This window comes from Phyllostomus discolor, chromosome 7 (assembly GCF_004126475.2).
Source record: "Phyllostomus discolor isolate MPI-MPIP mPhyDis1 chromosome 7, mPhyDis1.pri.v3, whole genome shotgun sequence".
Lineage (NCBI taxonomy): Eukaryota > Metazoa > Chordata > Mammalia > Chiroptera > Phyllostomidae > Phyllostomus > Phyllostomus discolor.
The window spans coordinates 50,419,257-50,431,666 of NC_040909.2; the positions used below are offsets into that span (position 1 = coordinate 50,419,257).

Here is a 12,410-nt window from a genome sequence, read left to right on the forward strand (position 1 = left end):
TGTGGGGCTGGCCTGGGCTCACCAGTGCCCTCAGACTGAATTCTCATTTGCTTAAGGCCACCTGTTGACACTAACCCCCCTTCTCCCTGCTGTCCTCAAGGCCCTCCTCCCTGACCATGTCCTGAGCCCTGCAGTGCCCTCACCCTCCCTCCCACACCATTCTGGGAATTACTTATCCTACATCTGCTTCCCAGAATTCTAGACTGTGAGGGCAGAAGCCAGTCCAACCTCCTGAGGGCTTGGTTCTGAGTTCCCAAAGCAGCACCCAGGACCTGGAAGGGCTGAGGTGAAGGCACAAAAAGGAAGAGAAAGAAATCTTCTCTCCACCATTTCCCACAGGCCTGAGCCTCAGTTTCTACATCTGCACGACTGAGGTTAGAACAAACCTGCTGGAGGGTGATGACAACATGCTCTGTCTGCCTGCCCTACAGCCTGTATTTTACCTTATTTATTAACTCATTTTTAAAAATCCACTTTCACATGCAATCAGATTCACTTTCGGTGTGCAGATGTGAGTTCTGACAAACACTCAGAAGCGTATGACCCCCACCACAATGAAGACACAGTTCCATCAGCCCAGAAGTCCCTCCTGCACCACTGTGTAGTCCACCTCCCCTCCACCCAGTTCCTGGCAACCATTGCTCCATTTCCTGTTCCTAAAATTTTGCCTTTTCCAAAATGCCATGGAAGGGAGGTCACAGAGCAGGCAGTCTTTGTGTCTGACTTCTTTCACTCAGCACAGAGCACTGAGACCTGTTCGCGGTGCCGTGTGCATCAGTGGTGCATTCCTTTTTATCATCTCTCCCCGAAGGAAGTCTCATCACTTGGGGACAAGCTCACAGAAAATAACAGTGAGCCTGCTCCTTCTACCTCCCCTGGTAATTTAGCTAACAGCTTTCTAGGACCCATTCTGGCTTGGGATGGGAAGGTGAACCAGGAGTCAAGGGCCCCCCTTCCTGGCTGCATCTGTAACCCAAACTCTGAGATCTGTGCAAGCCCCTACCCGGCCTCTCCTTGAGGCCGCTCTTCGGCAGAATGACCAATAACACCCAAACTTCCTCAAAGATGATGCTTTTTTAAAAAAGACACATGGTTTATAATTAGTCTGGTATCTTAGATAATACTGTAATTTTTAGAAGCATTCCACATTATGGCATCACAGTGTGAATTTCTGACAGAGGCAAAACTGAGCACCACAGTATATAAATAGAAAGACCACGACAGACCGAGGAAAACAGAAATTCACTGACAATGCAGTTGTTGGCAGAGAAGGTAGAGTGCCACGTGGCGATCAGGAGGCAGGACTAGCTTTGGAGGGTCTGGATCTTGGTTTAACACATACGAAGTCTGGGGACCCCTGCCAGGTGCAGAGAGAAAGGTCCAGCAAGCAGTGGGGGGCTGGGATTTGCAGTTGAGGTCAAAGAGAATGCCCTGGCATGGATGGGTGAACCAAAGGCAATAACCTACACTGACAGAAGAGGCCAGGAGCCATGGACATGGGGAGGGATACACCTGAGAACAGGAGTGGGGAGCCAGTAAAAGAGCAGAAAGAGAGTGGTCCAGAAGGAAATGGAGCCAGGGCTTGGTGCTGTGAGAGGGGAGCCAGTGATGCAGACTGGGCCAAGCCTCCCTCATGGCTTCACTTTCAAAAGACACTCTGTGTCAGGACAGTAGTGGGGGTGGGGCAGACAACCGGCCAAGCTCTGAGGAGGAGTGAGAGAGAGGAGAGGAAGAAATGGAAGCAGAAAAGGGGGTGAACTCTCTTGAGACTATTGGAAGGAAAATAAAAAAGCAAAATAGGATGGTGATGGTCATCATAACACTGGGTTGGCCAAAAAGGTCCTTTGGTTTATTTTGTATGATGATGACTCTGTTCCACTTGCTTGTCTTTAAGTTCATTCAAAACTGTTTTGTTAGATTGTATTGTGACAGCTGTCATATCAGTGTGCATTAAAAAAACTTATCAAAATTGGTGATTTTTTGCAGCCATTTTAATATTAAAGATAGAAGAAAATACATAACATTTTTGGCATATTGTGCTTTATTATTTAAGAAAGGTAAAAATGCAACTGAAATGCAGAAAAAGATTAGTGCAGTATATGGAGAAGGTGCTATGATTGATCAAATATCTCAAAAGTGGTTTGTGAAGTTTCTTGGTACTACTGACATTTTGGCCAAATAATTCTTTGCTGTGGGGCTGTCTTATGCATTGGAAGATGTTTAGTCGCACCCCTGGCCTGTACTCACTAGGAACCAATAGTGTGAGATAACCAACATACTCAAAATATCCAAATCAATAAAGTTACTGGTGAAAATGAAAAATGTGTCTTTTATTTTCTGGAAAAAACTAAATGGAGTTTTTGACCAACCCAACATTAACAATAATGAGTACTCATAATGGCCCATGGATACTGAATATTACTCTGGGCCAGGTGTGTGTTATTGTCTCAGATAATCCACACAACAACTTGATGGGCAGATTCTGTTAACACCCCATCTCACAGGTGAGAGACCTGGGGCACACAGGAAGTACACAGGACCAGCAGAGAGGGCAGCTGTGCCTTGGCTGCAGGCCTCGTCGTCACAGCCTCCCCACCACACAGGAGATGAGCCCAGCTGCTGGCAATAAGAAGGCTTAGCAGGAGCCAGGGAAGGAAGTGTGTGGCCCAGGAGGGACACAGGAGGGAAGGAGCCACTGGAAGATGAAGGGACCCGCGGGTCATGGGGTGGACACACTCTTGGGTGTGCCCTCAAGCCCCTACACTGAAGGTTTGCTACATTCTTTTCAGTATCAGAATCCATATGTCAAACCTGATCCTACTCAAAATCAAAGACATCAACTTGGGAGAAGCAGAGTTGCTCTACTTAATAGGTGGCAAACACAAGGCTCAAGGGCTGAATCCAGCCCTCCACCTTGTTTTATCCGGCCTGGCACCTTGTTTCTACCCAGTGGTAACACCGAGCTCTCGCTTAACTGTTAAGGAGTAGTTACATTTATATAGTCCTAAAATTATATTCAGCCCTTTGAAGGCAACCAAGAGGCTATGTGGCCCCTGGTGAAAATGAGTTTGACACCCCTGCTCTAGTTGAAAGGAAGGAAGGGTGGAAGCTGAACCACCCACCCCTACACCTTGTGGCCACTAAGGAAGGGACCTTCCTAGGAATGAGAGAGTCCTAGGGCTTCCTGACAGCTGGCTTTCTTCTCACTCTTTCAGCTTTCAAGTATTTAAATATTAACATATTCAAAATTAAAATTAACCAGAGATGCACTGTGTCTTGTGTCTGTACCACACTATCCAGCACATAATTGGGACTCAATAAATGGGTGACAGAGAGGTCTAGGCAAGTCCTGTCTGAGGTCAAATCTGACCCTCTCTCACCTCACTGGCTGAGTGACCCTCAGCAAGTGTCTGACCCTCAAAAACCCTCAGAAGACCCAGCAGTTCTCCCACCTCTTGGGATTTTAAGGTTAAAATAACTGATGCTCATAAGAGCATTTAGCACAATGCCCAGCTGCTGACAAGAGCACAATAAATGTTACCTACCAGTGTCATTAATAGCACCAACAGGACTGAAAATACATTGGAGGAAAAACAAAGAATCCACTGGAAGGAATGAAAATGTCCCCGTGGGAAGCACAGTGTCCCGTGTGTCCATCTCTTTCATTTTTGTAGCAATGGAAGGCGTAGTGTGGACCATGGAGGTATGAAGGTCGGCTCATCTGGAGCCAAGTATTTTTAAACTGGTGTTTGTGCGGCACTCTGTGCCCATTTGGCCCCCTTTCTGTCTGAACCTGTGCTCTAAGAACCTTGGAGAATGCACCTCCCTCTATGTATTTTCTAGGGTTTTGGATAACTGACAACAGTAGATGCCAATGTTAAAATAACTGCATAAACATTGCAGCCTAAGAACTCAAATTATAAATACCTGGAAGTGAATCTCTTTCAGGGCTGAGGGCAGGAGGGAGCAAGTTTCCTGCCTCCACAAGAGAACAGGACCAAGGAGAAAAACAGCACTGAATGTGGGTGAAGAGTGCCCTCTGCTGGTCAGCATTAGAAATCTGCAGCTGAAACAATCCAGCTCTCCCAGAAGGGCTCTAGTTGGGCTGCCTTCAGGTGCGTCAGCCTTAAATATCTTCTGTAGGTTTTTTGTTTTGTTTTGTTTTGTCTTGTTTTGTTATTAATCTGACCTGCAAACAAAAAGATCTGAGAGAAAGTACAAGGTCATAGAGCATTTCATCCCTTACTTGCTTTTTTTGCGGGAGTACCTGAATGTCACCTTAAAATAATCTAGTAGATGCTACAGCTCTGCATCAGCGAACCCATGCAACTTGGGGATCTTGACCAAGTGTCTGCAGGTGGCCCACATAAGCATCCATTTCCATTCTAACAGGCTGTCCTTTTGACCAGACACCTGTGTCCTCCCAGAAAAACTCAGTGGGTCTGAATGCAGAGAGAGCAAGATCCCAGTGGCCCAGACTCTGTAAAGTTGGGATGTTAACTTGTAAAAGATTTACAAATAATTTCTGACAGATTAAAAAATAATTCCAAAAGCTACAGTGTTATTTTCTTGTGGGACCTTAAACAGTTTATATCTAAGTTTGTAGTCTTATCCCAACATTCTTTTCTCCACATTTTCCCATAACTATATATACATGTATGTACACGCATACATATATACATGTGCATATATACATGACAGTACATCTATACATATGTATGCATATACACACAAGAGTACATATATACATATGTATGCATATATACACATGGGAGTGCACACATGCATATGTATGCGTACACACACAAGAGTATATGTAATGGTATATATGCATATACACACACTCACATGCATGTGTATGTGTGTATATATCTTCCTGGATACTTCTTAGAACCAAGTTTCTTTTCATCAGTTATCCAGTTCTCTCATTAATGAGTTAGGTATTTTACCAAGGCTAAATATATAGTTGTACAAGAATTAAGGACGGTTTTCAGAAAAAAGTGGACCTTTGTATGAATTTGAAATATGGTAGTGGGGAAAGCATCCCCAGCAGAGGGGACGGCATGCACAAAGCCCTGTGGCAGGGAATGTGGCACACTGAAGAAACAGAGAGAAGGTCGTGTGACCTCCAACATCTGTGCCTAGGGCCTTTCAACCAACACCTGCTATGTCGACATCATGACATAAATGTCAAGTACAGCCCTTCCTGTGTATCTCAGTCATATGCAACAGTTGTGTCTTAAAGACACAGAACTGTCCTCACAGTGTGAGAGAAGAACTGTGTTCCCAGAATCATATTGCTGTACCTCCATGTCACCCTTCTCTAGTAACTGGGGAGGGGCAAAAGACAGCCGGCAAAGTCCCAGTTCTCCAAAGGGAGAAGTCACCCTTAAACAAACCATACCCAGCTGCCACCTTCAGCACACATCACAGAGAAGAATCATGATACTTGGGACTCAACTGCTCTGTGCCAGGCTCTCTGTCAACCTCAGTGCCTTCTGCAGGTGGCTCCAGCTCTACAGTCTGCTCATTCACCAAGTCAACGCAGCATAAATACCTGCTCAGGGAGGCTTGCTGGACCCTACAATAGGATAATTTCCATGCATTGCTACCAAAATCATTATTGTCCACTCAAGTCTTGTATCACCCTCCTGAGAACAGTGATGATTTTCTCTCTATCATAATGTAAACAACACCAGCCCTGGGGCAGAAGACTGTGGCCAGAGGCTGGTAATTAACTGTGTGACTTCAGAAAAGTCACTTAACCTGCTTGAGCTTCAGTGTCCTACTCTGGAAGGGGAAAAACTCACATCTCATTAAAAGGCTCAGCAATCGTGGACAAAAACACATTATAGATTATATTCCATAAAGCAACATACAAGTATTATTTTCATATTTGTTATGGTTATTAGTTGCTATTTTTATATCACAAAACTTTAAGTAAACAACACAACTTTATATAAAACTTGGGCAAAATTTTCATGTAAAACTGCAAAAACAAAAACAAGTTAAATACATGGCAAGAAAGCAAGGTAGAACATTACAAGCTGCGGTAACAGAAGGCCGGCAGACGCATTTCTGGAGCAAGGTGATGTCAGGCACTGCTCTGGGCACCCGCCCACTTCTGCTCAGGCATTAAAGTAATAACTTTCAGACAGCTTAAGTCAACATGTTTGATTTTTCTGAAAAGAGACCACTTTGTGAAGAATACGAGTATTTCTCTAAAATTATTTGTCAGAAGGGAAAAGAGCTTCAACAGTCCCATTTATTTCCCAGGAGAGTTTATTATTTTCCCCATTATTATGAGCCTTAATTATCTCAGCATTCTAGCACTCATATAGATGGGCAATCTTTTAATGTCTTTCTTGCTAGACCTAGAACTCTACACAGTACCTCCTTCCCACATTCTCTGGAATTCAGGATAAGAGAAGAAAATAAGATATATAGCAAGAATGATGGCTGGTCCACATAGCATCAATTCTTAGCCTTGGGTTTATAATACCTCAAGATTTTCACTATATCAAAGAATAATGTGGCCCTGGCCAGGGGGCTCAGTTGGTTGGAACACTGTCCTATACACCAAAAGGTTGCTGGTTCGATCCCTGGTCAGGGTAAGTATGGGAGGCAATGGACTGCTGTTTCTCTCATTGATATTCATTTTCTCTCTCTCTCTCTCTTTTTTCCCTTTCCTCTTTCCCTAAAATCAGTAAGCATCCCTCAGGTGAGGATTAAAAAAAATAATAATGTGAAATGCTAAAAATTAAAAATAAAATCAAGATATATCAATTCATTGTAACTTTCTTTATATGCTTTTCTGCTCCTTTAGAAACAGATTCAATGGCCATGACAATAACAGAGAGTGAGGATATTTGTGGGCCCTGGTGTGTAGGAGACATGCAGTCATTATTTTTGAATCACTGAATTCCAAAGTGGCTGGAACTGGAAAAAGGTGCTCAAGAGTCTGCTACAAAGGGGAAAAGGAGAGTACATTTTCTTAGCATATAATTTTTTATATCATGTATCTTTCCTGACCACAGTGGCATGAAACTAGAAATCAACTACAGGAAGAAAACACGGAAAAAATACAAATATGTGGAGACTAAACAATGTGCTACTAAACAACTAATGGGTCAAAGAGGAAGTCTAACAAAAAATCAAAAACTACCTTGAAACAAATGAAAATGAAAACCCAACTTTTCAAAATTTATGGGATGCAGCAAAGCAGTTCTAAAAGAGAAGTTCATACATATACAGGCCTGGCTCAAGAAGCAAGAAAATTCCCAAATAAACAATGTAACTCTCTACACCTAAAAGAACAAGAAGAAGAAGAATGAACAAAATCTAAAGTAAACAGCAGGAAGGAAATAATAAAGATCACAGAGGAAATTTAAAAAATAGAAATTTAAAAAATTGAAAGATAAACACAATTAAGAGCAGGTTCTTTGAAAAGATAAACAAAATAGACAAGCCTTTAGCCAAAGTCATCAAGAAAAAAAGAGAACCCCCAAAAATAAAATAAAAAATGAAAGTTACAACTGACACTACAGAAATATAAAGGTTCATTAAAGAATACTATGAACAATCAATAAGTTTGAAAATCTAAAAGAAATAGATGGATTTTTGGGAGTATATAACCTTTTAAGACTGAACCAGGAAGAAATAAAAAACCTGAGACCAATTTCTGGACATGAAATTGAAGTGGCAATCAAAAATCTCCCAACAAATAAAAGTCCAGGACCAGATGGTATCACAGGTGAATTCTACTGAACATTCAAAGAAGAACTAATACCTATCCTTCCTAAGTTATTTCCAAAAATCAAAAGGAAGGAATGTTCCCAAAATCATTTTATGAAGTTAGCACTACCCTGATACCAAAACCAGACAAAGACATTACAAAAGAAGAAAATTACAGGACAATGAATAGGTGCAATAATTTATGAAAAAATATTAGCAAACCAGATTCAACAATACGCCAAAGGATAATTCACTATGACCAAGTGGGATTCGAATCAGGGACGTCAGATGGTTCACTGTCAGTAAATCAGTCAATGGAATACATCACACTAATGAAATAAAGGATAAAAACCCATCTCAACAGATGCAGGAAAAGCATTTGGAAAAACTTCAACACCGTTTTATGGTAAAAAACTCTCAACAGCTTTTGAGCAGGGCCCTCTGGAGAGAGGGCTGAGGTGCGGGCAACTTAGGTGAATGTGGACGACAGTGAGGCACAACCGAGTGAGCTCAGATACTAGTGGTCATTAGTCCCAAGTGCTCTGCCATGGCATGCAAGCTGCTGTGAGGCTTGTTAGGGGGTCCCTGCCCCAAACCTCCTGGGCAGAGTGGGGCAGAGGGAGCTGTGACTAAGTCAACTTGCTCCTTTCACAGCATTTTGCAAGGACAAGCCACTTTCTCATAAAAGAAATGAGCTTAAAAGATGCCTGAAACTTGAGAAGAAGGTAATAAAGAGGGAAAACAAGCAGAAGCAGCCAGTGAGAAACAACACAGCCAGGCCACTGCTATGGCTACCAGGGGACAATGTTACAGTGCCGAAGAAGAGAGCCTGCACCCAGACCAATATGCAAGATTGACAGCCAAGCAGTGCACCAACTAAAGGTCAACTGGGCAGACTCGTACCAACACACGTTGCATGCAGGCATATCACTTCCTCACTTCATTCAAGAATACAGCTACTTGCAGCCTGGGGACTACCTGAGTGACATCACCTTAAAAGTGGCAGGTAGGATTCATGTCCAAAGAGCTTCTGGGGGAAAGTTCATCTTCTATGACCTTTGAGCAGAGAGGGTCAAGTGGCAAGTAAGAGCCAATTCCCAGAATTATGCCTCAGAAGAAGAATTTATCTGTATCAATAACATACTGCATCAAGGAGACATAAGGGGAATCCTGGGAAAACCAAGAATGGTGAGCTGAACATCATTCCCTACGAGATCATGCTGCTGTCCCCTTGATTGCATATGTTATTTCATTTTCACTTGGCCTCAAAGATGAGAAAACATAATATCATCAGATATACTTGGATTTGATTCTGAATGGCTTTGTGAAGCAGAAATTTACCATCTGCTCTACGATCATCACATAGTATATAAGAAGTTTCTTGGATGAGCTGGGATTCCTAGAGACTGGAACTCCCCTGATGAACTTCATTCCAGGGGGAGCAGTGGCCAAGCCTTTTACCACCCACCACAATGAGCTGGACATACATTTTTTTACATTTTTAATCCTCCATGAAAATGTTTACTGATTTTAGAGATAAAGGAAGGGAGAGAGAGAGAGAACATCAATGTGAGAGAGAAACATCTATTGGTTGCCTCTTATCTGCACCCCAACCAGGGATCGAACCCACGTTTGACCTAGATATGTGCCCCTACTGGGGACCAAATCCACAACCTGGTGGTATATGGGGCGCCACTCCCATGATCTGAGCCACCCAGTCAGGGCTGGACATGAATTTGTATATGAAAATTGATCCAGACTTCTACTATAAGATGGTAGTAGCATTACCATCTATTGCCAACATGGTTGGTGGCATTGACCAGGTTTCCAAAATTAGATGCCAGTTCCAGAATGAAGGAATCAAAATCTACCAGAGTCAATGCTGCATTCACCACCTGTGAGTTCCACATGGCCTACACAGACTATCACAATCTCACAGAAATCACAGAGAAGGTGACTTCAGGGATGTTGAAGCCCATTACGTACAGTTACTAGGTCACCTGCCGTCTAGATGGTCCAAGGACTGAGCCTACAAGATTAACTTCATCCCACCCTCTAGGACAAGCAACACAATAGAAAAGTTTGAGAAAACCCTGGGGGTGAGATTGCCAGAAACTAACCTCTTTGAAACTGAAGAAACTTGCATCGTTCTTGATGATATCTGAGTGGCAAAAACTGTCTAATGTTTTCCTGAATGTCTTCCACTTGAACCACAGCCAGGCTCCCTGATAAGTTTGTTGGGGAGTTCCTGGAAGTGATATGCATCAGTCCTACATTCATCTGTGATTACCCACAGATAATAAGGGTCTGACTAAGTGCTTTGAGCTGTTTACCATGAAGAAGGAAATATGCAATGCCTACACAGAGCTGAATCACCTCATGTCACACGGCAGTGGCAGCTTTTCAAAGAACAGGCCAAGGCCAAGGCCACTGGAGATGATGAGGTCATGTTCAGAGATGAGTACTTTTGCACTACACTGGAATACAAGCTGCCCCCTACAGCTGGTTGGGGCATGGGCACCCACCACATCCTCATGTTTCTCACAGACTCCAATTACTTCAAGGAAGTATGTCTGTTTCCTACTATGACCCCTGAAGACAAGAATGTAGCAACTGCTAATAACATTGGAAAGCACAATGCATGGCACTTCTGTCCAGAAAATAATTGCAAGTCATATAAGTCATACAGACACCTTTGTATTTTTGCAAAAGATCAAGGCCCGCAGGGGAGTTCTTGTGTGCCGCTAACCACTTGACCATTGCAGTTCAGAAGTCATCAGAAGAAAGAAGGGGAATTAAGAATTCCTTTCTAGTCCTTGTTACCAAATAAACCACTTGTCTTAAAAACACACACACACACAACTCTCAACAAAGTAGGTATAGAAGGAATATATCTTAGCATAACAAAAGGCATATATATATGTACACATATATGAGAAACCCACAGCTAACATCATACTCAACAGTAAAAAGCTGAAGCCTTCCCTCTAAGGTCAGGAACAAGACAAGGATGCCCACTGTCATTTCTATTCAATGGAGGACTGGAAGTTCTAGCCGGAGCAATCAGACAAGACATATAGACAAAGGCATCCAAATAGGCAAGGAAGAAGTAAAACACTCATTATTTTCAGATGACATGATACTATAAATAGAAAACCCTAAAGACTCCATCAAAAAGCTATTGGAACTAGTAAATGACTTGAGTAAAGTTGCAACATACAGAATCAACACAAAGAAATCTTCAGCACTTCTATATACCAATCATGAATGGTCAAATGAAGAAATTAAGAAAAAAATCCCTTTCACAATTGCATCAAAAAGTATAAATATCTAAGAATACATTTAAGAGGTTAAGTTACCAATACTTTAAAAACTATTAAGACATAAAAGAAATTGAACAAGATACAAATAAATGAAAGGATATAATTTGCTCAAGGATTAAAAGATTAGTACTGTTAGAATGTCCTTGTTCCCTAATGTAACATACAGATTCAATGCATTTCCTATTAAAATACCAATGATACATCTCAGAAGTTGAGCAACTAATCATAAAGTTTATATGGAACCACAAAAGACCTTGAATAGCCAAAGAAATCTTGAGAAAGAACAAACTGAGAGGTATGATGCTCCCTGGTACCAAACTACACTATAAAGCTACAATAATCATGGTAGCTATTTATGGTGCTAGCATAATAACAGATGTATGTAGATCAATATGATAGAATGGAGAGCCCAGAAAGATACCCTCACTTACATGGTCAATTAATCTATGACAAAGGAGATAGGATATACTGGGTTGGCCAAAAAAACCTCAGTTGGTTTTTCCCAGCCCCAGTTGTGTTTAGTTGTCTTTAACTTCATCTGAAACTGTTTTGTTAGATTGTATTGTGACAGCTGTCACATCAGCATGCATTAAAAAACACTTATCAAAATTGGTGAATTTTTGTGCAGCCATTTTAATATTAAAGACAGAAGAAAAATACACAACATTTTTGGCATATTATCCTTTATTATTTCAATAAAGGTAAAAATGCAACTGAAACGCAGAAAAAGAGTAGTGCAGTATAAGGAGAAGGTGCTGTGATTGGTTGAATGTGTCAAAAATGGTTTGTGAAGTTTCTTGGTACTATCGATATTTTGGCCAATTAATTCTTTGCTGTGGGGCTGCGTTATGCACTGGAAGATGTTTAGCAGCACCTCTGGCCTCTACCCACTAGAAGCCAATAGCAGGAGATAGGTGACAAACTCAAAATATCCAAATCAATAAAGTTATTGGTGAAAATTAAAAATGTATCTCTTATTTTATGGAAAAAACTAAATAGAGACTTTTTGGCCAACTCAATGTAATAGGGTAAAGACAGCCTCTTCAATAGTGTTGTTGACAAAACTGGACAGATACATGCAAAAAATTATATTGGACCACTTCATCACACCATATACAAATATAAACTCAATTTAAAGGACACATGGACAAAAACTAGGGGGAGGGTGATAATGGGAGTGAAGTGGGGAGGGTTGGATAGATGGGCTGGAATGGGAGTAAAAGGGAGAAAACTGTACTTGAACAATGATTAAAATAAAAAAACAAATATAAACTCAAAACAGATTAAAGATTTAAATGTTAGACCTGAAACCACAAAAATCCTAGAAGAAAACATAGGCAATAAACTCTTGAT

General features: G+C 41.6%; 1 protein-coding gene and 2 pseudogenes across 1 annotated transcript in view; 2 read left to right on the forward strand and 1 right to left on the reverse strand.

Annotated features, from left to right (window-relative positions):
* ARHGEF3 (Rho guanine nucleotide exchange factor 3) overlaps positions 1 to 12,410 on the reverse strand; it is a 320,037-nt gene that overhangs the window by 235,840 nt on the left and 71,787 nt on the right. The window lies entirely within an intron of this gene.
* Positions 8,080 to 9,262, forward strand: LOC114501339 (annotated as a pseudogene).
* Positions 9,396 to 10,896, forward strand: LOC118496638 (annotated as a pseudogene).